A 26,110-nucleotide genomic window follows, 5' to 3' on the forward strand; every position below is an offset into this window, starting at 1 on the left:
TAATGTCAACAGATTCCTCTACTGGCCTATAGAGTCTAATGTCAACAGATTCATTCCTCTACTGGCCTATAGAGTCTAATGTCAACAGAGTCCTCTACTGGCCTATAGAGTCTAATGTCAACAGATTCCTCTGCTGGCCTATAGAGTCTAATGTCAACAGATTCCTCTGCTGGCCTATAGAGTCTAATGTCAACAGATTCCTCTACTGGCCTATAGAGTCTAATGTCAACAGATTCCTCTACTGGCCTATAGAGTCTAATGTCAACAGATTCCTCTGCTGGCCTATAGAGTCTAATGTCAACAGATTCCTCTGCTGGCCTATAGAGTCTAATGTCAACAGATTCCTCTACTGGCCTATAGAGTCTAATGTCAACAGATTCCTCTACTGTCCTATAGAGTCTAATGTCAACAGATTCCTCTGCTGGCCTATAGAGTCTAATGTCAACAGATTCCTCTACTGGCCTATAGAGTCTAATGTCAACAGATTCCTCTACTGGCCTATAGAGTCTAATGTCAACAGATTCCTCTGCTGGCCTATATAGTCTAATGTCAACAGATTCCTCTGCTGGCCTATAGAGTCTAATGTCAACAGATTCCTCTGCTGGCCTATAGAGTCTAATGTCAACAGATTCCTCTACTGGCCTATAGAGTCTAATGTCAACAGATTCCTCTGCTGGCCTATAGAGTCTAATGTCAACAGATTCCTCTGCTGGCCTATAGAGTCTAATGTCAACAGATTCCTCTACTGGCCTATAGAGTCTAATGTCAACAGAGTCCTCTGCTGGCCTATAGAGTCTAATGTCAACAGATTCCTCTGCTGGCCTATAGAGTCTAATGTCAACAGATTCCTCTGCTGGCCTATAGAGTCTAATGTCAACAGATTCATTCCTCTACTGGCCTATAGAGTCTAATGTCAACAGATTCCTCTGCTGGCCTATAGAGTCTAATGTCAACAGATTCCTCTGCTGGCCTATAGAGTCTAATGTCAACAGATTCCTCTGCTGGCCTATAGAGTCTAATGTCAACAGATTCCTCTGCTGGCCTATAGAGTCTAATGTCAACAGATTCCTCTACTGGCCTATAGAGTCTAATGTCAACATATTCTTCCTCTACTGGCCTATAGAGTCTAATGTCAACAGATTAATCTACTGGCCTATAGAGTCTAATGTCAACAGATTCCTCTGCTGGCCTATAGAGTCTAATGTCAACAGATTCCTCTGCTGGCCTATAGAGTCTAATGTCAACAGATTCCTCTGCTGGCCTATAGAGTCTAATGTCAACAGATTCCTCTGCTGGCCTATAGAGTCTAATGTCAACAGATTCCTCTGCTGGCCTATAGAGTCTAATATCAACAGATTCATTCCTCTACTGGCCTATAGAGTCTAATGTCAACAGATTCCTCTACTGGCCTATAGAGTCTAATGTCAACAGATTCCTCTACTGGCCTATAGAGTCTAATGTCAACAGATTCCTCTACTGGCCTATAGAGTCTAATGTCAACAGATTCCTCTGCTGGCCTATAGAGTCTAATGTCAACAGATTCCTCTGCTGGCCTATAGAGTCTAATGTCAACAGATTCCTCTGCTGGCCTATAGAGTCTAATGTCAACAGAGTCCTCTACTGGCCTATAGAGTCTAATGTCAACAGATTCCTCTACTGGCCTATAGAGTCTAATGTCAACAGATTCCTCTACTGGCCTATAGAGTCTAATGTCAACAGATTCATTCCTCTACTGGCCTATAGAGTCTAATGTCAACAGATTCCTCTACTGGCCTATAGAGTCTAATGTCAACAGATTCCTCTGCTGGCCTATAGAGTCTAATGTCAACAGATTCCTCTACTGGCCTATAGAGTCTAATGTCAACAGATTCCTCTGCTGGCCTATAGAGTCTAATGTCAACAGATTCCTCTACTGGCCTATAGAGTCTAATGTCAACAGATTCATCCTCTACTGGCCTATAGAGTCTAATGTCAACAGATTCCTCTGCTGGCCTATAGAGTCTAATGTCAACAGATTCCTCTACTGGCCTATAGAGTCTAATGTCAACAGATTCCTCTACTGGCCTATAGAGTCTAATGTCAACAGATTCATTCCTCTACTGGCCTATAGAGTCTAATGTCAACAGATTCCTCTACTGGCCTATAGAGTCTAATGTCAACAGATTCCTCTACTGGCCTATAGAGTCTAATGTCAACAGATTCCTTTACTGGCCTATAGAGTCTAATGTCAACAGATTCTCCTCTACTGGCCTATAGAGTCTAATGTCAACAGATTCCTCTACTGGCCTATAGAGTCTAATGTCAACAGATTCCTCTGCTGGCCTATAGAGTCTAATGTCAACAGATTCCTCTGCTGGCCTATAGAGTCTAATGTCAACAGATTCCTCTGCTGGCCTATAGAGTCTAATGTCAACAGATTCCTCTGCTGGCCTATAGAGTCTAATGTCAACAGAGTCCTCTACTGGCCTATCGAGTCTAATGTCAACAGATTCCTCTACTGGCCTATAGAGTCTAATGTCAACAGATCTTCCTCTACTGGCCTATAGAGTCTAATGTCAACAGATTCACCTCTACTGGCCTATAGAGTCTAATGTCAACAGATTCACCTCTACTGGCCTATAGAGTCTAATGTCAACAGATTCCTCTACTGGCCTATAGAGTCTAATGTCAACAGATTCCTCTACTGGCCTATAGAGTCTAATGTCAACAGATTCCTCTACTGGCCTATAGAGTCTAATGTCAACTGATTCCTCTGCTGGCCTATAGAGTCTAATGTCAACAGATTCCTCTGCTGGCCTATAGAGTCTAATGTCAACAGATTCCTCTGCTGGCCTATAGAGTCTAATGTCAACAGATACCTCTACTGGCCTATAGAGTCTAATGTCAACAGATTGCTCTGCTGGCCTATAGAGTCTAATGTCAACAGAGTCCTCTACTGGCCTATAGAGTCTAATGTCAACAGATTCATTCCTCTACTGGCCTATAGAGTCTAATGTCAACAGATTCCTCTGCTGGCCTATAGAGTCTAATGTCAACAGATTCCTCTACTGGCCTATAGAGTCTAATGTCAACAGATTCCTCCTACTGGCCTATAGAGTCTAATGTCAACAGATTCTTCCTCTACTGGCCTATAGAGTCTAATGTCAACAGATTCCTCTACTGGCCTATAGAGTCTAATGTCAACAGATTCCTCTACTGGCCTATAGAGTCTAATGTCAACAGATTCCTCTACTGGCCTATAGAGTCTAATGTCAACAGATTCCTCTACTGGCCTATAGAGTCTAATGTCAACAGATTCCTCTGCTGGCCTATAGAGTCTAATGTCAACAGATTCCTCTACTGGCCTATAGAGTCTAATGTCAACAGATTCCTCTACTGGCCTATAGATTCTAATGTCAACAGATTCCTCTGCTGGCCTATAGAGTCTAATGTCAACAGATTCCTCTACTGGCCTATAGAGTCTAATGTCAACAGATTCCTCTGCTGGCCTATAGAGTCTAATGTCAACAGATTCCTCTACTGGCCTATAGAGTCTAATGTCAACAGATTCCTCTGCTGGCCTATAGAGTCTAATGTCAACAGATTCCTCTGCTGGCCTATAGAGTCTAATGTCAACAGATTCCTCTACTGGCCTATAGAGTCTAATGTCAACAGATTCCTCTGCTGGCCTATAGAGTCTAATGTCAACAGATTCCTCTACTGGCCTATAGAGTCTAATGTCAACAGATTCCTCTACTGGCCTATAGAGTCTAATGTCAACAGATTCCTCTGCTGGCCTATAGAGTCTAATGTCAACAGATTCCTCTGCTGGCCTATAGAGTCTAATGTCAACAGATTCCTCTACTGGCCTATAGAGTCTAATGTCAACAGATTCCTCTACTGGCCTATAGAGTCTAATGTCAACAGATTCCTCTGCTGGCCTATAGAGTCTAATGTCAACAGATTCCTCTGCTGGCCTATAGAGTCTAATGTCAACAGATTCCTCTACTGGCCTATAGAGTCTAATGTCAACAGATTCCTCTGCTGGCCTATAGAGTCTAATGTCAACAGATTCCTCTGCTGGCCTATAGAGTCTAATGTCAACAGATTCCTCTACTGGCCTATAGAGTCTAATGTCAACAGATTCCTCTACTGGCCTATAGAGTCTAATGTCAACAGATTCCTCTGCTGGCCTATAGAGTCTAATGTCAACAGATTCCTCTGCTGGCCTATAGAGTCTAATGTCAACAGATTCCTCTGCTGGCCTATAGAGTCTAATGTCAACAGATTCCTCTACTGGCCTATAGAGTCTAATGTCAACAGATTCCTCTGCTGGCCTATAGAGTCTAATGTCAACAGATTCCTCTACTGGCCTATAGAGTCTAATGTCAACAGATTCCTTTACTGGCCTATAGAGTCTAATGTCAACAGATTCCTCTGCTGGCCTATAGAGTCTAATGTAAACAGATTCATTCCTCTACTGGCCTATAGAGTCTAATGTCAACAGATTCCTCTACTGGCCTATAGAGTCTAATGTCAACAGATTCCTCTACTGGCCTATAGAGTCTAATGTCAACAGATTCCTCTGCTGGCCTATAGAGTCTAATGTCAACAGATTCCTCTACTGGCCTATAGAGTCTAATGTCAACAGATTCCTCTGCTGGCCTATAGAGTCTAATGTCAACAGATTCCTCTACTGGCCTATAGAGTCTAATGTCAACAGATTCCTCTGCTGGCCTATAGAGTCTAATGTCAACAGAGTCATTCCTCTACTGGCCTATAGAGTCTAATGTCAACAGATTCCTCTACTGGCCTATAGAGTCTAATGTCAACAGATTCCTCTGCTGGCCTATAGAGTCTAATGTCAACAGATTCCTCTACTGGCCTATAGAGTCTAATGTCAACAGATTCCTCTACTGGCCTATAGAGTCTAATGTCAACAGATTCCTCTACTGGCCTATAGAGTCTAATGTCAACAGATTCCTCTACTGGCCTATAGAGTCTAATGTCAACAGATTCATCTACTGGCCTATAGAGTCTAATGTCAACAGATTCTCCTCTACTGGCCTATAGAGTCTAATGTCAACAGATTCCTCTGCTGGCCTATAGAGTCTAATGTCAACAGATTCCTCTGCTGGCCTATAGAGTCTAATGTCAACAGATTCCTCTACTGGCCTATAGAGTCTAATGTCAACAGATTCCTCTGCTGGCCTATAGAGTCTAATGTCAACAGATTCCTCTACTGGCCTATAGAGTCTAATGTCAACAGATTCCCTCTACTGGCCTATAGAGTCTAATGTCAACAGATTCCTCTACTGGCCTATAGAGTCTAATGTCAACAGATTCCTCTGCTGGCCTATAGAGTCTAATGTCAACAGATTCCTCTACTGGCCTATAGAGTCTAATGTCAACAGATTCCTCTACTGGCCTATAGAGTCTAATGTCAACAGATTCCTCTGCTGGCCTATAGAGTCTAATGTCAACAGATTCCTCTGCTGGCCTATAGAGTCTAATGTCAACAGAGTCCTCTACTGGCCTATCGAGTCTAATGTCAACAGATTCCTCTACTGGCCTATAGAGTCTAATGTCAACAGATTCCCTCTACTGGCCTATAGAGTCTAATGTCAACAGATTCATTCCTCTACTGGCCTATAGAGTCTAATGTCAACAGATTCCGCTACTGGCCTATAGAGTCTAATGTCAACAGATTCCTCTACTGGCCTATAGAGTCTAATGTCAACAGATTCCTCTACTGGCCTATAGAGTCTAATGTCAACAGATTCATTCCTCTACTGGCCTATAGAGTCTAATGTCAACAGATTCCTCTACTGGCCTATAGAGTCTAATGTCAACAGATTCCTCTACTGGCCTATAGAGTCTAATGTCAACAGATTCCTCTACTGGCCTATAGAGTCTAATGTCAACAGAGTCCTCTGCTGGCCTATAGAGTCTAATGTCAACAGAGTCCTCTACTGGCCTATAGACTCTAATGTCAACAGATTCCTCTGCTGGCCTATATAGTCTAATGTCAACAGATTCCTCTGCTGGCCTATAGAGTCTAATGTCAACAGATTCCTCTACTGGCCTATAGAGTCTAATGTCAACAGATTCCTCTGCTGGCCTATAGAGTCTAATGTCAACAGATTCCTCTGCTGGCCTATAGAGTCTAATGTCAACAGATTCCTCTACTGGCCTATAGAGTCTAATGTCAACAGATTCCTCTGCTGGCCTATAGAGTCTAATGTCAACAGATTCCTCTACTGGCCTATAGAGTCTAATGTCAACAGATTCCTCTGCTGGCCTATAGAGTCTAATGTCAACAGAGTCATTCCTCTACTGGCCTATAGAGTCTAATGTCAACAGATTCCTCTACTGGCCTATAGAGTCTAATGTCAACAGATTCCTCTGCTGGCCTATAGAGTCTAATGTCAACAGATTCCTCTACTGGCCTATAGAGTCTAATGTCAACAGATTCCTCTGCTGGCCTATAGAGTCTAATGTCAACAGATTCCTCTACTGGCCTATAGAGTCTAATGTCAACAGATTCATTCCTCTACTGGCCTATAGAGTCTAATGTCAACAGATTCCTCTACTGGCCTATAGAGTCTAATGTCAACAGATTCCTCTGCTGGCCTATAGAGTCTAATGTCAACAGATTCCTCTACTGGCCTATAGAGTCTAATGTCAACAGATTCCTCTGCTGGCCTATAGAGTCTAATGTCAACAGATTCCTCTACTGGCCTATAGAGTCTAATGTCAACAGATTCCTCTGCTGGCCTATAGAGTCTAATGTCAACAGATTCCTCTACTGGCCTATAGAGTCTAATGTCAACAGATTCCTCTACTGGCCTATAGAGTCTAATGTCAACAGATTCATCCTCTACTGGCCTATAGAGTCTAATGTCAACAGATTCACCTCTACTGGCCTATAGAGTCTAATGTCAACAGATTCCTCTACTGGCCTATAGAGTCTAATGTCAACAGATTCCTCTACTGGCCTATAGAGTCTAATGTCAACAGATTCCTCTGCTGGCCTATAGAGTCTAATGTCAACAGATTCCTCTACTGGCCTATAGAGTCTAATGTCAACAGATTCCTCTACTGGCCTATAGAGTCTAATGTCAACAGATTCCTCTGCTGGCCTATAGAGTCTAATGTCAACAGACATTCCTCTACTGGCCTATAGAGTCTAATGTCAACAGATTCCTCTACTGGCCTATAGAGTCTAATGTCAACAGATTCCTCTACTGGCCTATAGAGTCTAATGTCAACAGATTCCTCTGCTGGCCTATAGAGTCTAATGTCAACAGATTCCTCTGCTGGCCTATAGAGTCTAATGTCAACAGATTCCTCTACTGGCCTATAGAGTCTAATGTCAACAGATTCACCTCTACTGGCCTATAGAGTCTAATGTCAACAGATTCCTCTACTGGCCTATAGAGTCTAATGTCAACAGATTCCTCTACTGGCCTATAGAGTCTAATGTCAACAGATTCCTCTACTGGCCTATAGAGTCTAATGTCAACAGATTCCTCTGCTGGCCTATAGAGTCTAATGTCAACAGATTCCTCTACTGGCCTATAGAGTCTAATGTCAACAGATTCCTCTACTGGCCTATAGAGTCTAATGTCAACAGATTCCTCTACTGGCCTATAGAGTCTAATGTCAACAGATCATTCCTCTACTGGCCTATAGAGTCTAATGTCAACAGATTCCCTCTACTGGCCTATAGAGTCTAATGTCAACAGATTCTTCCTCTACTGGCCTATAGAGTCTAATGTCAACAGATTCCTCTACTGGCCTATAGAGTCTAATGTCAACAGATTCCTCTACTGGCCTATAGAGTCTAATGTCAACAGATTCCTCTGCTGGCCTATAGAGTCTAATGTCAACAGATTCCTCTACTGGCCTATAGGTCTAATGTCAACAGATTCCTCTGCTGGCCTATAGAGTCTAATGTCAACAGATTCCTCTGCTGGCCTATAGAGTCTAATGTCAACAGATTCCTCTACTGGCCTATAGAGTCTAATGTCAACAGATTCCTCTGCTGGCCTATAGAGTCTAATGTCAACAGATTCCTCTACTGGCCTATAGAGTCTAATGTCAACAGATTCCCTCTACTGGCCTATAGAGTCTAATGTCAACAGATTCCTCTGCTGGCCTATAGAGTCTAATGTCAACAGATTCCTCTACTGGCCTATAGAGTCTAATGTCAACAGATTCCTCTACTGGCCTATAGAGTCTAATGTCAACAGATTCCTCTACTGGCCTATAGAGTCTAATGTCAACAGATTCCTCTGCTGGCCTATAGAGTCTAATGTCAACAGATTCCTCTACTGGCCTATAGAGTCTAATGTCAACAGATTCCTCTACTGGCCTATAGAGTCTAATGTCAACAGATCTCCTCTACTGGCCTATAGAGTCTAATGTCAACAGATTCCTCTACTGGCCTATAGAGTCTAATGTCAACAGATTCCTCTACTGGCCTATAGAGTCTAATGTCAACAGATTCCTCTACTGGCCTATAGAGTCTAATGTCAACAGATTCCTCTACTGGCCTATAGAGTCTAATGTCAACAGATTCCTCTACTGGCCTATAGAGTCTAATGTCAACAGATTCCCTCTACTGGCCTATAGAGTCTAATGTCAACAGATTCCTCTACTGGCCTATAGAGTCTAATGTCAACAGATTCCTCTGCTGGCCTATAGAGTCTAATGTCAACAGATTCCTCTACTGGCCTATAGAGTCTAATGTCAACAGATTCCTCTGCTGGCCTATAGAGTCTAATGTCAACAGATTCCTCTACTGGCCTATAGAGTCTAATGTCAACAGATTCCTCTACTGGCCTATAGAGTCTAATGTCAACAGATTCCTCTACTGGCCTATAGAGTCTAATGTCAACAGATTCCTCTACTGGCCTATAGAGTCTAATGTCAACAGATTCTCTCTACTGGCCTATAGAGTCTAATGTCAACAGATTCATTCCTCTACTGGCCTATAGAGTCTAATGTCAACAGATTCCTCTACTGGCCTATAGAGTCTAATGTCAACAGATTCCTCTACTGGCCTATAGAGTCTAATGTCAACAGATTCCTCTACTGGCCTATAGAGTCTAATGTCAACAGATTCCTCTACTGGCCTATAGAGTCTAATGTCAACAGATTCCTCTACTGGCCTATAGAGTCTAATGTCAACAGATTCCTCTACTGGCCTATAGAGTCTAATGTCAACAGATTCCTCTACTGGCCTATAGAGTCTAATGTCAACAGATTCCTCTACTGGCCTATAGAGTCTAATGTCAACAGATTCCTCTGCTGGCCTATAGAGTCTAATGTCAACAGATTCCTCTACTGGCCTATAGAGTCTAATGTCAACAGATTCCTCTACTGGCCTATAGAGTCTAATGTCAACAGATTCCTCTACTGGCCTATAGAGTCTAATGTCAACAGATTCCTCTACTGGCCTATAGAGTCTAATGTCAACAGATTCCTCTACTGGCCTATAGAGTCTAATGTCAACAGATTCCTCTACTGGCCTATAGAGTCTAATGTCAACAGATTCCTCTACTGGCCTATAGAGTCTAATGTCAACAGATTCCTCTGCTGGCCTATAGAGTCTAATGTCAACAGATTCATTCCTCTACTGGCCTATAGAGTCTAATGTCAACAGATTCCTCTGCTGGCCTATAGAGTCTAATGTCAACAGATTCCTCTACTGGCCTATAGAGTCTAATGTCAACAGATTCCTCTACTGGCCTATAGAGTCTAATGTCAACAGATTCCTCTACTGGCCTATAGAGTCTAATGTCAACAGATTCCTCTACTGGCCTATAGAGTCTAATGTCAACAGATTCATTCCTCTACTGGCCTATAGAGTCTAATGTCAACAGATTCCTCTACTGGCCTATAGAGTCTAATGTCAACAGATTCCTCTACTGGCCTATAGAGTCTAATGTCAACAGATTCCTCTACTGGCCTATAGAGTCTAATGTCAACAGATTCCTCTACTGGCCTATAGAGTCTAATGTCAACAGATTCCTCTACTGGCCTATAGAGTCTAATGTCAACAGATTCCTCTGCTGGCCTATAGAGTCTAATGTCAACAGATTCCTCTACTGGCCTATAGAGTCTAATGTCAACAGATATTCCTCTACTGGCCTATAGAGTCTAATGTCAACAGATTCATTCCTCTACTGGCCTATAGAGTCTAATGTCAACAGATTCCCTCTACTGGCCTATAGAGTCTAATGTCAACAGATTCCTCTACTGGCCTATAGAGTCTAATGTCAACAGATTCCTCTACTGGCCTATAGAGTCTAATGTCAACAGATTCCTCTACTGGCCTATAGAGTCTAATGTCAACAGATTCCTCTACTGGCCTATAGAGTCTAATGTCAACAGATTCCTCTGCTGGCCTATAGAGTCTAATGTCAACAGATTCCTCTACTGGCCTATAGAGTCTAATGTCAACAGATTCCTCTACTGGCCTATAGAGTCTAATGTCAACAGATTCCTCTGCTGGCCTATAGAGTCTAATGTCAACAGATTCCTCTACTGGCCTATAGAGTCTAATGTCAACAGATTGATTCCTCTACTGGCCTATAGAGTCTAATGTCAACAGATTCCTCTACTGGCCTATAGAGTCTAATGTCAACAGATTCCTCTACTGGCCTATAGAGTCTAATGTCAACAGATTCCTCTACTGGCCTATAGAGTCTAATGTCAACAGATTCCTCTGCTGGCCTATAGAGTCTAATGTCAACAGATTCTCCTCTACTGGCCTATAGAGTCTAATGTCAACAGATTCCTCTACTGGCCTATAGAGTCTAATGTCAACAGATTCCTCTACTGGCCTATAGAGTCTAATGTCAACAGATTCCTCTACTGGCCTATAGAGTCTAATGTCAACAGATTCCTCTGCTGGCCTATAGAGTCTAATGTCAACAGATTCCTCTACTGGCCTATAGAGTCTAATGTCAACAGATTCCTCTACTGGCCTATAGAGTCTAATGTCAACAGATTCCTCTGCTGGCCTATAGAGTCTAATGTCAACAGATTCCTCTACTGGCCTATAGAGTCTAATGTCAACAGATTCCTCTGCTGGCCTATAGAGTCTAATGTCAACAGATTCCTCTGCTGGCCTATAGAGTCTAATGTCAACAGATTCCTCTACTGGCCTATAGAGTCTAATGTCAACAGATTCCTCTGCTGGCCTATAGAGTCTAATGTCAACAGATTCCTCTGCTGGCCTATAGAGTCTAATGTCAACAGATTCCTCTACTGGCCTATAGAGTCTAATGTCAACAGATCATTCCTCTACTGGCCTATAGAGTCTAATGTCAACAGATTCCTCTACTGGCCTATAGAGTCTAATGTCAACAGATTCCTCTACTGGCCTATAGAGTCTAATGTCAACAGATTCCTCTACTGGCCTATAGAGTCTAATGTCAACAGATTCCTCTGCTGGCCTATAGAGTCTAATGTCAACAGATTCCTCTACTGGCCTATAGAGTCTAATGTCAACAGATTCTCCTCTGCTGGCCTATAGAGTCTAATGTCAACAGATTCCTCTACTGGCCTATAGAGTCTAATGTCAACAGATTCCTCTACTGGCCTATAGAGTCTAATGTCAACAGATTCCTCTACTGGCCTATAGAGTCTAATGTCAACAGATTCCTCTGCTGGCCTATAGAGTCTAATGTCAACAGATTCCTCTACTGGCCTATAGAGTCTAATGTCAACAGATTCCTCTACTGGCCTATAGAGTCTAATGTCAACAGATTCCTCTACTGGCCTATAGAGTCTAATGTCAACAGATCCATTCCTCTACTGGCCTATAGAGTCTAATGTCAACAGATTCATTCCTCTACTGGCCTATAGAGTCTAATGTCAACAGATTCATTCCTCTACTGGCCTATAGAGTCTAATGTCAACAGATTCCGCTACTGGCCTATAGAGTCTAATGTCAACAGATTCCGCTACTGGCCTATAGAGTCTAATGTCAACAGATTCCTCTACTGGCCTATAGAGTCTAATGTCAACAGATTCCTCTACTGGCCTATAGTCTAATGTCAACAGATTCCTCTGCTGGCCTATAGAGTCTAATGTCAACTGATTCCTCTGCTGGCCTATAGAGTCTAATGTCAACAGAGACCTCTACTGGCCTATAGAGTCTAATGTCAACAGATTCCTCTGCTGGCCTATAGAGTCTAATGTCAACAGATTCCTCTACTGGCCTATAGAGTCTAATGTCAACAGATTCATTCCTCTACTGGCCTATAGAGTCTAATGTCAACAGAGTCCTCTGCTGGCCTATAGAGTCTAATGTCAACAGATTCCTCTACTGGCCTATAGAGTCTAATGTCAACAGATTCCTCTACTGGTCTATAGAGTCTAATGTCAACAGATTCATTCCTCCACTGGCCTATAGAGTCTAATGTCAACAGATTCCTCTACTGGCCTATAGAGTCTAATGTCAACAGATTCCTCTACTGGTCTATAGAGTCTAATGTCAACAGATTCCTCTACTGGCCTATAGAGTCTAATGTCAACAGATTCCTCTACTGGCCTATAGAGTCTAATGTCAACAGATTCCTCTGCTGGCCTAAAGAGTCTAATGTCAACAGATTCCTCTACTGGCCTATAGAGTCTAATGTCAACAGATTCCTCTACTGGCCTATAGAGTCTAATGTCAACAGATTCCTCTGCTGGCCTATAGAGTCTAATGTCAACAGATTCCTCTACTGGCCTATAGAGTCTAATGTCAACAGATTCCTCTGCTGGCTTATAGTCTAATGTCAACAGATTCCTCTACTGGCCTATAGAGTCTAATGTCAACAGATTCCTCTGCTGGCCTATAGAGTCTAATGTCAACAGATTCCTCTGCTGGCCTATAGAGTCTAATGTCAACAGAGACCTCTACTGGCCTATAGAGTCTAATGTCAACAGATTCCTCTGCTGGCCTATAGAGTCTAATGTCAACAGATTCCTCTACTGGCCTATAGAGTCTAATGTCAACAGATTCCTCTACTGGCCTATAGAGTCTAATGTCAACAGATTCCTCTACTGGCCTATAGAGTCTAATGTCAACAGATTCCTCTACTGGCCTATAGAGTCTAATGTCAACAGATTCATCTACTGGCCTATAGAGTATAATGTCAACAGAGTCCCCTGCTGGCCTATAGAGTCTAATGTCAACAGAGTCCTCTACTGGCCTATAGAGTCTAATGTCAACAGATTCCTCTGCTGGCCTATAGAGTCTAATGTCAACAGATTCCTCTGCTGGCCTATAGAGTCTAATGTCAACAGATTCCTCTACTGGCCTATAGAGTCTAATGTCAACATATTCCACTACTGGCCTATAGAGTCTAATGTCAACAGATTCCTCTGCTGGCCTATAGAGTCTAATGTCAACAGATTCCACTGCTGGCCTATAGAGTCTAATGTCAACAGATTCCTCTACTGGCCTATAGAGTCTAATGTCAACAGATTCCTCTGCTGGCCTATAGAGTCTAATGTCAACAGAGTCCTCTGCTGGCCTATAGAGTCTAATGTCAACAGATTCCTCTACTGGCCTATAGAGTCTAATGTCAACAGATTCCTCTACTGGCCTATAGAGTCTAATGTCAACAGAGTCCTCGGCTGGCCTATAGAGTCTAATGTCAACAGATTCCTCTGCTGGCCTATATAGTCTAATGTCAACAGATTCCTCTGCTGGCCTATAGAGTCTAATGTCAACAGATTCCTTTACTGGCCTATAGAGTCTAATGTCAACAGAGTCCTCTGCTGGCCTATAGAGTCTAATGTCAACAGATTCCTCTACTGGCCTATAGAGTCTAATGTCAACAGATTCCTCTACTGGCCTATAGAGTCTAATGTCAACAGATTCCTCTGCTGGCCTATAGAGTCTAATGTCAACAGATTCATTCCTCTACTGGCCTATATAGTCTAATGTCAACAGATTCCTCTGCTGGCCTATAGAGTCTAATGTCAACAGATTCCTCTACTGGCCTATAGAGTCTAATGTCAACAGATTCCTTTACTGGCCTATAGAGTCTAATGTCAACAGATTCCTCTACTGGCCTATAGAGTCTAATGTCAACAGATCCATTCCTCTACTGGCCTATAGAGTCTAATGTCAACAGATTCCCTCTACTGGCCTATAGAGTCTAATGTCAACAGATTCATTCTCTACTGGCCTATAGAGTCTAATGTCAACAGATTCCTCTACTGGCCTATAGAGTCTAATGTCAACAGATTCCTCTACTGGCCTATAGAGTCTAATGTCAACAGATTCCTCTACTGGCCTATAGAGTCTAATGTCAACAGATTCCTCTACTGGCCTATAGAGTCTAATGTCAACAGATTCCTCTGCTGGCCTATAGAGTCTAATGTCAACAGATTCCTCTGCTGGCCTATAGAGTCTAATGTCAACAGATTCCTCTACTGGCCTATAAAGTCTAATGTCAACAGATTCCTCTGCTGGCCTATAGAGTCTAATGTCAACAGATTCCTCTACTGGCCTATAGAGTCTAATGTCAACAGATTCTCCTCTACTGGCCTATAGAGTCTAATGTCAACAGAGTCCTCTACTGGCCTATCGAGTCTAATGTCAACAGATTCCTCTACTGGCCTATAGAGTCTAATGTCAACAGATTCCTCTACTGGCCTATAGAGTCTAATGTCAACAGATTCATTCCTCTACTGGCCTATAGAGTCAAATGTCAACAGATTCCTCTACTGGCCTATAGTCTAATGTCAACAGATTCCGCTACTGGCCTATAGAGTCTAATGTCAACAGATTCCTCTACTGGCCTATAGAGTCTAATGTCAACAGATTCCTCTACTGGCCTATAGAGTCTAATGTCAACAGATTCATTCCTCTGCTGGCCTATAGAGTCTAATGTCAACAGATTCCTCTACTGGCCTATAGAGTCTAATGTCAACAGATTCCTCTACTGGCCTATAGAGTCTAATGTCAACAGATTCCTCTACTGGCCTATAGAGTCTAATGTCAACAGAGTCCTCTGCTGGCCTATAGAGTCTAATGTCAACAGAGTCCTCTACTGGCCTATAGACTCTAATGTCAACAGATTCCTCTGCTGGCCTATATAGTCTAATGTCAACAGATTCCTCTGCTGGCCTATAGAGTCTAATGTCAACAGATTCCTCTACTGGCCTATAGAGTCTAATGTCAACAGATTCCTCTGCTGGCCTATAGAGTCTAATGTCAACAGATTCCTCTACTGGCCTATAGAGTCTAATGTCAACAGATTCCTCTACTGGCCTATAGAGTCTAATGTCAACAGATTCCTCTACTGGCCTATAGAGTCTAATGTCAACAGATTCCTCTACTGGCCTATAGAGTCTAATGTCAACAGATTCCTCTACTGGCCTATAGAGTCTAATGTCAACAGATTCATTCTCTACTGGCCTATAGAGTCTAATGTCAACAGATTCCTCTGCTGGCCTATAGAGTCTAATGTCAACAGATTCCTCTACTGGCCTATAGAGTCTAATGTCAACAGATTCCTCTACTGGCCTATAGAGTCTAATGTCAACAGATTCCTCTGCTGGCCTATAGAGTCTAATGTCAACAGATTCCTCTACTGGCCTATAGAGTCTAATGTCAACAGATTCATCCTCTGCTGGCCTATAGAGTCTAATGTCAACAGATTCCTCTACTGGCCTATAGAGTCTAATGTCAACAGATTCCTCTGCTGGCCTATAGAGTCTAATGTCAACAGATTCCTCTGCTGGCCTATAGAGTCTAATGTCAACAGATTCCTCTACTGGCCTATAGAGTCTAATGTCAACAGATTCCTCTACTGGCCTATAGAGTCTAATGTCAACAGATTCCTCTACTGGCCTATAGAGTCTAATGTCAACAGATTCCTCTACTGGCCTATAGAGTCTAATGTCAACAGATCCATTCCTCTACTGGCCTATAGAGTCTAATGTCAACAGATTCATTCCTCTACTGGCCTATAGAGTCTAATGTCAACAGATTCATTCCTCTACTGGCCTATAGAGTCTAATGTCAACAGATTCCGCTACTGGCCTATAGAGTCTAATGTCAACAGATTCCGCTACTGGCCTATAGAGTCTAATGTCAACAGATTCCTCTACTGGCCTATAGAGTCTAATGTCAACAGATTCCTCTGCTGGCTTATAGGTCTAATGTCAACAGATTCCTCTACTGGCCTATAGAGTCTAATGTCAACAGATTCCTCTGCTGGCCTATAGAGTCTAATGTCAACAGATTCCTCTACTGGCCTATAGAGTCTAATGTCAACAGATTCCTCTGCTGGCCTATAGAGTCTAATGTCAACAGATTCCTCTACTGGCCTATAGAGTCTAATGTCAACAGATTGATTCCTCTACTGGCCTATAGAGTCTAATGTCAACAGAGTCCTCTGCTGGCCTATAGAGTCTACTGTCAACAGATTCCTCTACTGGCCTATAGAGTCTAATGTCAACAGATTCCTCTACTGGCCTATAGAGTCTAATGTCAACAGATTCATCTCTACTGGCCTATAGAGTCTAATGTCAACAGATTCCTCTACTGGCCTATAGAGTCTAATGTCAACAGATTCCTCTACTGGCCTATAGAGTCTAATGTCAACAGATTCCTCTGCTGGCCTATAGAGTCTAATGTCAACAGATTCCTCTACTGGCCTATAGAGTCTAATGTCAACAGATTCCTCTGCTGGCCTATAGAGTCTAATGTCAACAGATTCCTCTACTGGCCTATAGAGTCTAATGTCAACAGATTCCTCTACTGGCCTATAGAGTCTAATGTCAACAGATTCCTCTGCTGGCCTATAGAGTCTAATGTCAACAGATTCCTCTACTGGCCTATAGAGTCTAATGTCAACAGATTCCTCTGCTGGCCTATAGAGTCTAATGTCAACAGATTCCTCTACTGGCCTATAGAGTCTAATGTCAACAGATTCCTCTGCTGGCCTATAGAGTCTAATGTCAACAGATTCCTCTACTGGCCTATAGAGTCTAATGTCAACAGAGTCCTCTACTGGCCTATAGAGTCTAATGTCAACAGATTCCTCTGCTGGCCTATAGAGTCTAATGTCAACAGATTCCTCTACTGGCCTATAGAGTCTAATGTCAACAGATTCCTCTGCTGGCCTATAGAGTCTAATGTCAACAGATTCCTCTACTGGCCTATAGAGTCTAATGTCAACAGATTCCTCTACTGGCCTATAGAGTCTAATGTCAACAGATTCATCTACTGGCCTATAGAGTCTAATGTCAACAGATTCCCCTGCTGGCCTATAGAGTCTAATGTCAACAGATTCCTCTACTGGCCTATAGAGTCTAATGTCAACAGATTCCTCTGCTGGCCTATAGAGTCTAATGTCAACAGATTCCTCTGCTGGCCTATAGAGTCTAATGTCAACAGATTCCTCTACTGGCCTATAGAGTCTATTGTCAACATATTCCACTACTGGCCTATAGAGTCTAATGTCAACAGATTCCTCTGCTGGCCTATAGAGTCTAATGTCAACAGAGTCCTCTGCTGGCCTATAGAGTCTAATGTCAACAGATTCCTCTACTGGCCTATAGAGTCTAATGTCAACAGATTCCTCTACTGGCCTATAGAGTCTAATGTCAACAGATTCCTCTGCTGGCCTATAGAGTCTAATGTCAACAGATTCCTCTACTGGCCTATAGAGTCTAATGTCAACAGATTCCTCTACTGGCCTATAGAGTCTAATGTCAACAGATTCCTCTACTGGCCTATAGAGTCTAATGTCAACAGATTCCTCTGCTGGCCTATATAGTCTAATGTCAACAGATTCCTCTGCTGGCCTATAGAGTCTAATGTCAACAGATTCCTTTACTGGCCTATAGAGTCTAATGTCAACAGAGTCCTCTGCTGGCCTATAGAGTCTAATGTCAACAGATTCCTCTACTGGCCTATAGAGTCTAATGTCAACAGATTCCTCTACTGGCCTATAGAGTCTAATGTCAACAGATTCCTCTGCTGGCCTATAGAGTCTAATGTCAACAGATTCCCTCTACTGGCCTATAGAGTCTAATGTCAACAGATTCCTCTGCTGGCCTATAGAGTCTAATGTCAACAGATTCCTCTACTGGCCTATAGAGTCTAATGTCAACAGATTCCTCTACTGGCCTATAGAGTCTAATGTCAACAGATTCCTCTACTGGCCTATAGAGTCTAATGTCAACAGATCCTCCTCTACTGGCCTATAGAGTCTAATGTCAACAGATTCTTCCTCTACTGGCCTATAGAGTCTAATGTCAACAGATTCATTCCTCTACTGGCCTATAGAGTCTAATGTCAACAGATTCCGCTACTGGCCTATAGAGTCTAATGTCAACAGATTCCGCTACTGGCCTATAGAGTCTAATGTCAACAGATTCCTCTACTGGCCTATAGAGTCTAATGTCAAAAGATTCCTCTGCTGGCTTATAGTCTAATGTCAACAGATTCCTCTGCTGGCCTATAGAGTCTAATGTCAACAGATTCCTCTGCTGGCCTATAGAGTCTAATGTCAACAGAGACCTCTACTGGCCTATAGAGTCTAATGTCAACAGATTCCTCTGCTGGCCTATAGAGTCTAATGTCAACAGATTCCTCTACTGGCCTATAGAGTCTAATGTCAACAGATTCATTCCTCTACTGGCCTATAGAGTCTAATGTCAACAGAGTCCTCTGCTGGCCTATAGAGTCTAATGTCAACAGATTCCTCTACTGGCCTATAGAGTCTAATGTCAACAGATTCCTCTACTGGTCTATAGAGTCTAATGTCAACAGATTCATTCCTCTACTGGCCTATAGAGTCTAATGTCAACAGATTCCTCTACTGGCCTATAGAGTCTAATGTCAACAGATTCCTCTACTGGTCTATAGAGTCTAATGTCAACAGATTCCTCTACTGGCCTATAGAGTCTAATGTCAACAGATTCCTCTACTGGCCTATAGAGTCTAATGTCAACAGATTCCTCTACTGGCCTATAGAGTCTAATGTCAACAGATTCCTCTACTGGCCTATAGAGTCTAATGTCAACAGATTCCTCTACTGGCCTATAGAGTCTAATGTCAACAGATTCCTCTACTGGCCTATAGAGTCTAATGTCAACAGATTCCTCTGCTGGCTTATAGTCTAATGTCAACAGATTCCTCTACTGGCCTATAGAGTCTAATGTCAACAGATTCCTCTGCTGGCCTATAGAGTCTAATGTCAACAGATTCCTCTGCTGGCCTATAGAGTCTAATGTCAACAGAGACCTCTACTGGCCTATAGAGTCTAATGTCAACAGATTCCTCTGCTGGCCTATAGAGTCTAATGTCAACAGAGTCCTCTACTGGCCTATAGAGTCTAATGTCAACAGATTCCTCTGCTGGCCTATAGAGTCTAATGTCAACAGATTCCTCTACTGGCCTATAGAGTCTAATGTCAACAGATTCCTCTACTGGCCTATAGAGTCTAATGTCAACAGATTCATCTACTGGCCTATAGAGTATAATGTCAACAGAGTCCCCTGCTGGCCTATAGAGTCTAATGTCAACAGATTCCTCTACTGGCCTATAGAGTCTAATGTCAACAGATTCCTCTGCTGGCCTATAGAGTCTAATGTCAACAGATTCCTCTGCTGGCCTATAGAGTCTAATGTCAACAGATTCCTCTACTGGCCTATAGAGTCTAATGTCAACAGATTCCACTACTGGCCTATAGAGTCTAATGTCAACAGATTCCTCTGCTGGCCTATAGAGTCTAATGTCAACAGAGTCATTCCTCTACTGGCCTATAGAGTCTAATGTCAACAGATTCCTCTACTGGCCTATAGAGTCTAATGTCAACAGATTCCTCTGCTGGCCTATAGAGTCTAATGTCAACAGATTCCTCTGCTGGCCTATAGAGTCTAATGTCAACAGAGTCCTCTACTGGCCTATCGAGTCTAATGTCAACAGATTCCTCTACTGGCCTATAGAGTCTAATGTCAACAGATTCCCTCTACTGGCCTATAGAGTCTAATGTCAACAGATTCCTCTACTGGCCTATAGAGTCTAATGTCAACAGATTCCTCTGCTGGCCTATAGAGTCTAATGTCAACAGATTCCTCTACTGGCCTATAGAGTCTAATGTCAACAGATTCCTCTGCTGGCCTATAGAGTCTAATGTCAACAGATTCCTCTACTGGCCTATAGAGTCTAATGTCAACAGATTCCTCTGCTGGCCTATAGAGTCTAATGTCAACAGATCCATTCCTCTACTGGCCTATAGAGTCTAATGTCAACAGATTCATTCCTCTACTGGCCTATAGAGTCTAATGTCAACAGATTCATTCCTCTACTGGCCTATAGAGTCTAATGTCAACAGATTCCTCTACTGGCCTATAGAGTCTAATGTCAACAGATTCCTCTACTGGCCTATAGAGTCTAATGTCAACAGATTCCTCTACTGGCCTATAGAGTCTAATGTCAACAGATTCCTCTGCTGGCCTATAGAGTCTAATGTCAACAGATTCCTCTACTGGCCTATAGAGTCTAATGTCAACAGATTCCTCTGCTGGCCTATAGAGTCTAATGTCAACAGATTCCTCTACTGGCCTATAGAGTCTAATGTCAACAGATTCCTCTGCTGGCCTATAGAGTCTAATGTCAACAGATTCCTCTACTGGCCTATAGAGTCTAATGTCAACAGATTCATTCCTCTACTGGCCTATAGAGTCTAATGTCAACAGATTCCTCTGCTGGCCTATAGAGTCTACTGTCAACAGATTCCTCTACTGGCCTATAGAGTCTAATGTCAACAGATTCCTCTACTGGCCTATAGAGTCTAATGTCAACAGATTACTCTACTGGCCTATAGAGTCTAATGTCAACAGATTCCTCTACTGGCCTATAGAGTCTAATGTCAACAGATTCCTCTACTGGCCTATAGAGTCTAATGTCAACAGATTCCTCTGCTGGCCTATAGAGTCTAATGTCAACAGATTCTCTCTACTGGCCTATAGAGTCTAATGTCAACAGATTCCTCTGCTGGCCTATAGAGTCTAATGTCAACAGATTCCTCTGCTGGCCTATAGAGTCTAATGTCAACTGATTCCACTACTGGCCTATAGAGTCTAATGTCAACAGATTCCTCTGCTGGCCTATAGAGTCTAATGTCAACAGATTCCTCTACTGGCCTATAGAGTCTAATGTCAACAGATTCCTCTACTGGCCTATAGAGTCTAATGTCAACAGATTCATCTACTGGCCTATAGAGTCTAATGTCAACAGATTCCTCTACTGGCCTATAGAGTCTAATGTCAACAGATTCCTCTACTGGCCTATAGAGTCTAATGTCAACAGATTCCTCTACTGGCCTATAGAGTCTAATGTCAACAGATTCCTCTGCTGGCCTATAGAGTCTAATGTCAACAGATTCCTCTGCTGGCCTATAGAGTCTAATGTCAACAGATTCCTCTACTGGCCTATAGAGTCTAATGTCAACAGATTCCTCTACTGGCCTATAGAGTCTAATGTCAACAGATTCCCTCTACTGGCCTATAGAGTCTAATGTCAACAGATTCCCTCTACTGGCCTATAGAGTCTAATGTCAACAGATTCCTCTACTGGCCTATAGAGTCTAATGTCAACAGATTCCTCTACTGGCCTATAGAGTCTAATGTCAACAGATTCCTCTACTGGCCTATAGAGTCTAATGTCAACAGATTCCCTCTACTGGCCTATAGATTCTAATGTCAACAGATTCCTCTACTGGCCTATAGAGTCTAATGTCAACAGATTCCTCTACTGGCCTATAGAGTCTAATGTCAACAGATTCCTCTACTGGCCTATAGAGTCTAATGTCAACAGATTCCTCTACTGGCCTATAGAGTCTAATGTCAACAGATTCCTCTACTGGCCTATAGAGTCTAATGTCAACAGATTCCTCTACTGGCCTATAGAGTCTAATGTCAACAGATTCCTCTACTGGCCTATAGAGTCTAATGTCAACAGATTCCTCTGCTGGCCTATAGAGTCTAATGTCAACAGATTCCTCTACTGGCCTATAGAGTCTAATGTCAACAGATTCCTCTACTGGCCTATAGAGTCTAATGTCAACAGATTCCTCTGCTGGCCTATAGAGTCTAATGTCAACAGATTCCTCTACTGGCCTATAGAGTCTAATGTCAACAGATTCCTCTGCTGGCCTATAGAGTCTAATGTCAACAGATCTTCCTCTACTGGCCTATAGAGTCTAATGTCAACAGATTCCTCTGCTGGCCTATAGAGTCTAATGTCAACAGATTCCTCTGCTGGCCTATAGAGTCTAATGTCAACAGATTCCTCTGCTGGCCTATAGAGTCTAATGTCAACAGATTCCTCTGCTGGCCTATAGAGTCTAATGTCAACAGATTCCTCTACTGGCCTATAGAGTCTAATGTCAACAGATTCTTCCTCTACTGGCCTATAGAGTCTAATGTCAACAGATTACTCTACTGGCCTATAGAGTCTAATGTCAACAGATTCCTCTGCTGGCCTATAGAGTCTAATGTCAACAGATTCCTCTGCTGGCCTATAGAGTCTAATGTCAACAGATTCTCCTCTACTGGCCTATAGAGTCTAATGTCAACAGATTCCTCTGCTGGCCTATAGAGTCTAATGTCAACAGATTCCTCTGCTGGCCTATAGAGTCTAATGTCAACAGATTCCTCTACTGGCCTATAGAGTCTAATGTCAACAGATTCTTCCTCTACTGGCCTATAGAGTCTAATGTCAACAGATTCTCCTCTACTGGCCTATAGAGTCTAATGTCAACAGATTCTCTCTACTGGCCTATAGAGTCTAATGTCAACAGATTCCTCTACTGGCCTATAGAGTCTAATGTCAACAGATTCCTCTACTGGCCTATAGAGTCTAATGTCAACAGATTCCTCTACTGGCCTATAGAGTCTAATGTCAACAGATTCCTCTACTGGCCTATAGAGTCTAATGTCAACAGATTCCTCTACTGGCCTATAGAGTCTAATGTCAACAGATTCCTCTGCTGGCCTATAGAGTCTAATGTCAACAGATTCCTCTACTGGCCTATAGAGTCTAATGTCAACAGATTCCTCTACTGGCCTATAGAGTCTAATGTCAACAGATTCCTCTGCTGGCCTATAGAGTCTAATGTCAACAGATTCCTCTACTGGCCTATAGAGTCTAATGTCAACAGATTCCTCTACTGGCCTATAGAGTCTAATGTCAACAGAGTCCTCTACTGGCCTATAGAGTCTAATGTCAACAGATTCCTCTACTGGCCTATAGAGTCTAATGTCAACAGATTCCTCTGCTGGCCTATAGAGTCTAATGTCAACAGATTCATTCCTCTACTGGCCTATAGAGTCTAATGTCAACAGATTCCTCTGCTGGCCTATAGAGTCTAATGTCAACAGATTCCTCTGCTGGCCTATAGAGTCTAATGTCAACAGATTCCTCTACTGGCCTATAGAGTCTAATGTCAACAGATTCCTCTGCTGGCCTATAGAGTCTAATGTCAACAGATTCCTCTACTGGCCTATAGAGTCTAATGTCAACAGATTATCCTCTACTGGCCTATAGAGTCTAATGTCAACAGATTCATCTACTGGCCTATAGAGTCTAATGTCAACAGATTCCTCTGCTGGCCTATAGAGTCTAATGTCAACAGATTCCTCTACTGGCCTATAGAGTCTAATGTCAACAGATTCCTCTGCTGGCCTATAGAGTCTAATGTCAACAGATTCCTCTACTGGCCTATAGAGTCTAATGTCAACAGATTCCTCTGCTGGCCTATAGAGTCTAATGTCAACAGATTCCTCTACTGGCCTATAGAGTCTAATGTCAACAGATCATTCCTCTACTGGCCTATAGAGTCTAATGTCAACAGATTCCTCTACTGGCCTATAGAGTCTAATGTCAACAGATTCTCCTCTACTGGCCTATAGAGTCTAATGTCAACAGATTCCTCTACTGGCCTATAGAGTCTAATGTCAACAGATTCCTCTACTGGCCTATAGAGTCTAATGTCAACAGATTCCTCTACTGGCCTATAGAGTCTAATGTCAACAGATTCCTCTGCTGGCCTATAGAGTCTAATGTCAACAGATTCCTCTGCTGGCCTATAGAGTCTAATGTCAACAGATTCCTCTGCTGGCCTATAGAGTCTAATGTCAACAGATTCCTCTACTGGCCTATAGAGTCTAATGTCAACAGATTCCTCTACTGGCCTATAGAGTCTAATGTCAACAGATTCCTCTGCTGGCCTATAGAGTCTAATGTCAACAGATTCCTCTGCTGGCCTATAGAGTCTAATGTCAACAGATTCCTCTGCTGGCCTATAGAGTCTAATGTCAACAGATTCCTCTGCTGGCCTATAGAGTCTAATGTCAACAGATTCCTCTGCTGGCCTATAGAGTCTAATGTCAACAGATTCCTCTACTGGCCTATAGAGTCTAATGTCAACAGATCCTCCTCTGCTGGCCTATAGAGTCTAATGTCAACAGATTCTCTCTACTGGCCTATAGAGTCTAATGTCAACAGATTCTCCTCTACTGGCCTATAGAGTCTAATGTCAACAGATTCCTCTACTGGCCTATAGTCTAATGTCAACAGATTCCGCTACTGGCCTATAGAGTCTAATGTCAACAGATTCCTCTACTGGCCTATAGAGTCTAATGTCAACAGAGTCCTCTGCTGGCCTATAGAGTCTAATGTCAACAGAGTCCTCTACTGGCCTATAGACTCTAATGTCAACAGATTCCTCTGCTGGCCTATATAGTCTAATGTCAACAGATTCCTCTGCTGGCCTATAGAGTCTAATGTCAACAGATTCCTCTACTGGCCTATAGAGTCTAATGTCAACAGATTCCTCTACTGGCCTATAGAGTCTAATGTCAACAGATTCCTCTGCTGGCCTATATAGTCTAATGTCAACAGATTCCTCTACTGGCCTATAGAGTCTAATGTCAACAGAGTCCTCTACTGGCCTATAGAGTCTAATGTCAACAGATTCCTCTACTGGCCTATAGAGTCTAATGTCAACAGATTCCTCTGCTGGCCTATAGAGTCTAATGTCAACAGATCATTCCTCTACTGGCCTATAGAGTCTAATGTCAACAGATTCCTCTACTGGCCTATAGAGTCTAATGTCAACAGATTCCTCTGCTGGCCTATAGAGTCTAATGTCAACAGATTCCTCTGCTGGCCTATAGAGTCTAATGTCAACAGATTCCTCTGCTGGCCTATAGAGTCTAATGTCAACAGATTCCTCTACTGGCCTATAGAGTCTAATGTCAACAGATTCTCCTCTACTGGCCTATAGAGTCTAATGTCAACAGATTCCTCTACTGGCCTATAGAGTCTAATGTCAACAGATTCCTCTGCTGGCCTATAGAGTCTAATGTCAACAGATTCCTCTGCTGGCCTATAGAGTCTAATGTCAACAGATTCCTCTGCTGGCCTATAGAGTCTAATGTCAACAGATTCCTCTACTGGCCTATAGAGTCTAATGTCAACAGATTCCTCTACTGGCCTATAGAGTCTAATGTCAACAGATTCCTCTACTGGCCTATAGAGTCTAATGTCAACAGATCTCCTCTACTGGCCTATAGAGTCTAATGTCAACAGATTCTCCTCTGCTGGCCTATAGAGTCTAATGTCAACAGATTCTCCTCTACTGGCCTATAGAGTCTAATGTCAACAGATTCCTCTACTGGCCTATAGAGTCTAATGTCAACAGATTCCTCTACTGGCCTATAGAGTCTAATGTCAACAGATTCCTCTACTGGCCTATAGAGTCTAATGTCAACAGATTCCTCTGCTGGCCTATAGAGTCTAATGTCAACAGATTCCTCTACTGGCCTATAGAGTCTAATGTCAACAGATTCCCTCTACTGGCCTATAGAGTCTAATGTCAACAGATTCCTCTACTGGCCTATAGAGTCTAATGTCAACAGATTCCTCTGCTGGCCTATAGAGTCTAATGTCAACAGATTCCTCTACTGGCCTATAGAGTCTAATGTCAACAGATTCCCTCTACTGGCCTATAGAGTCTAATGTCAACAGATTCCTCTGCTGGCCTATAGAGTCTACTGTCAACAGATTCCTCTACTGGCCTATAGAGTCTAATGT

The sequence above is a fragment of the Salmo salar genome, chromosome ssa26 (genome assembly GCF_905237065.1).
Source record: "Salmo salar chromosome ssa26, Ssal_v3.1, whole genome shotgun sequence".
NCBI classification, from domain to species: Eukaryota; Metazoa; Chordata; class Actinopteri; order Salmoniformes; family Salmonidae; genus Salmo; species Salmo salar.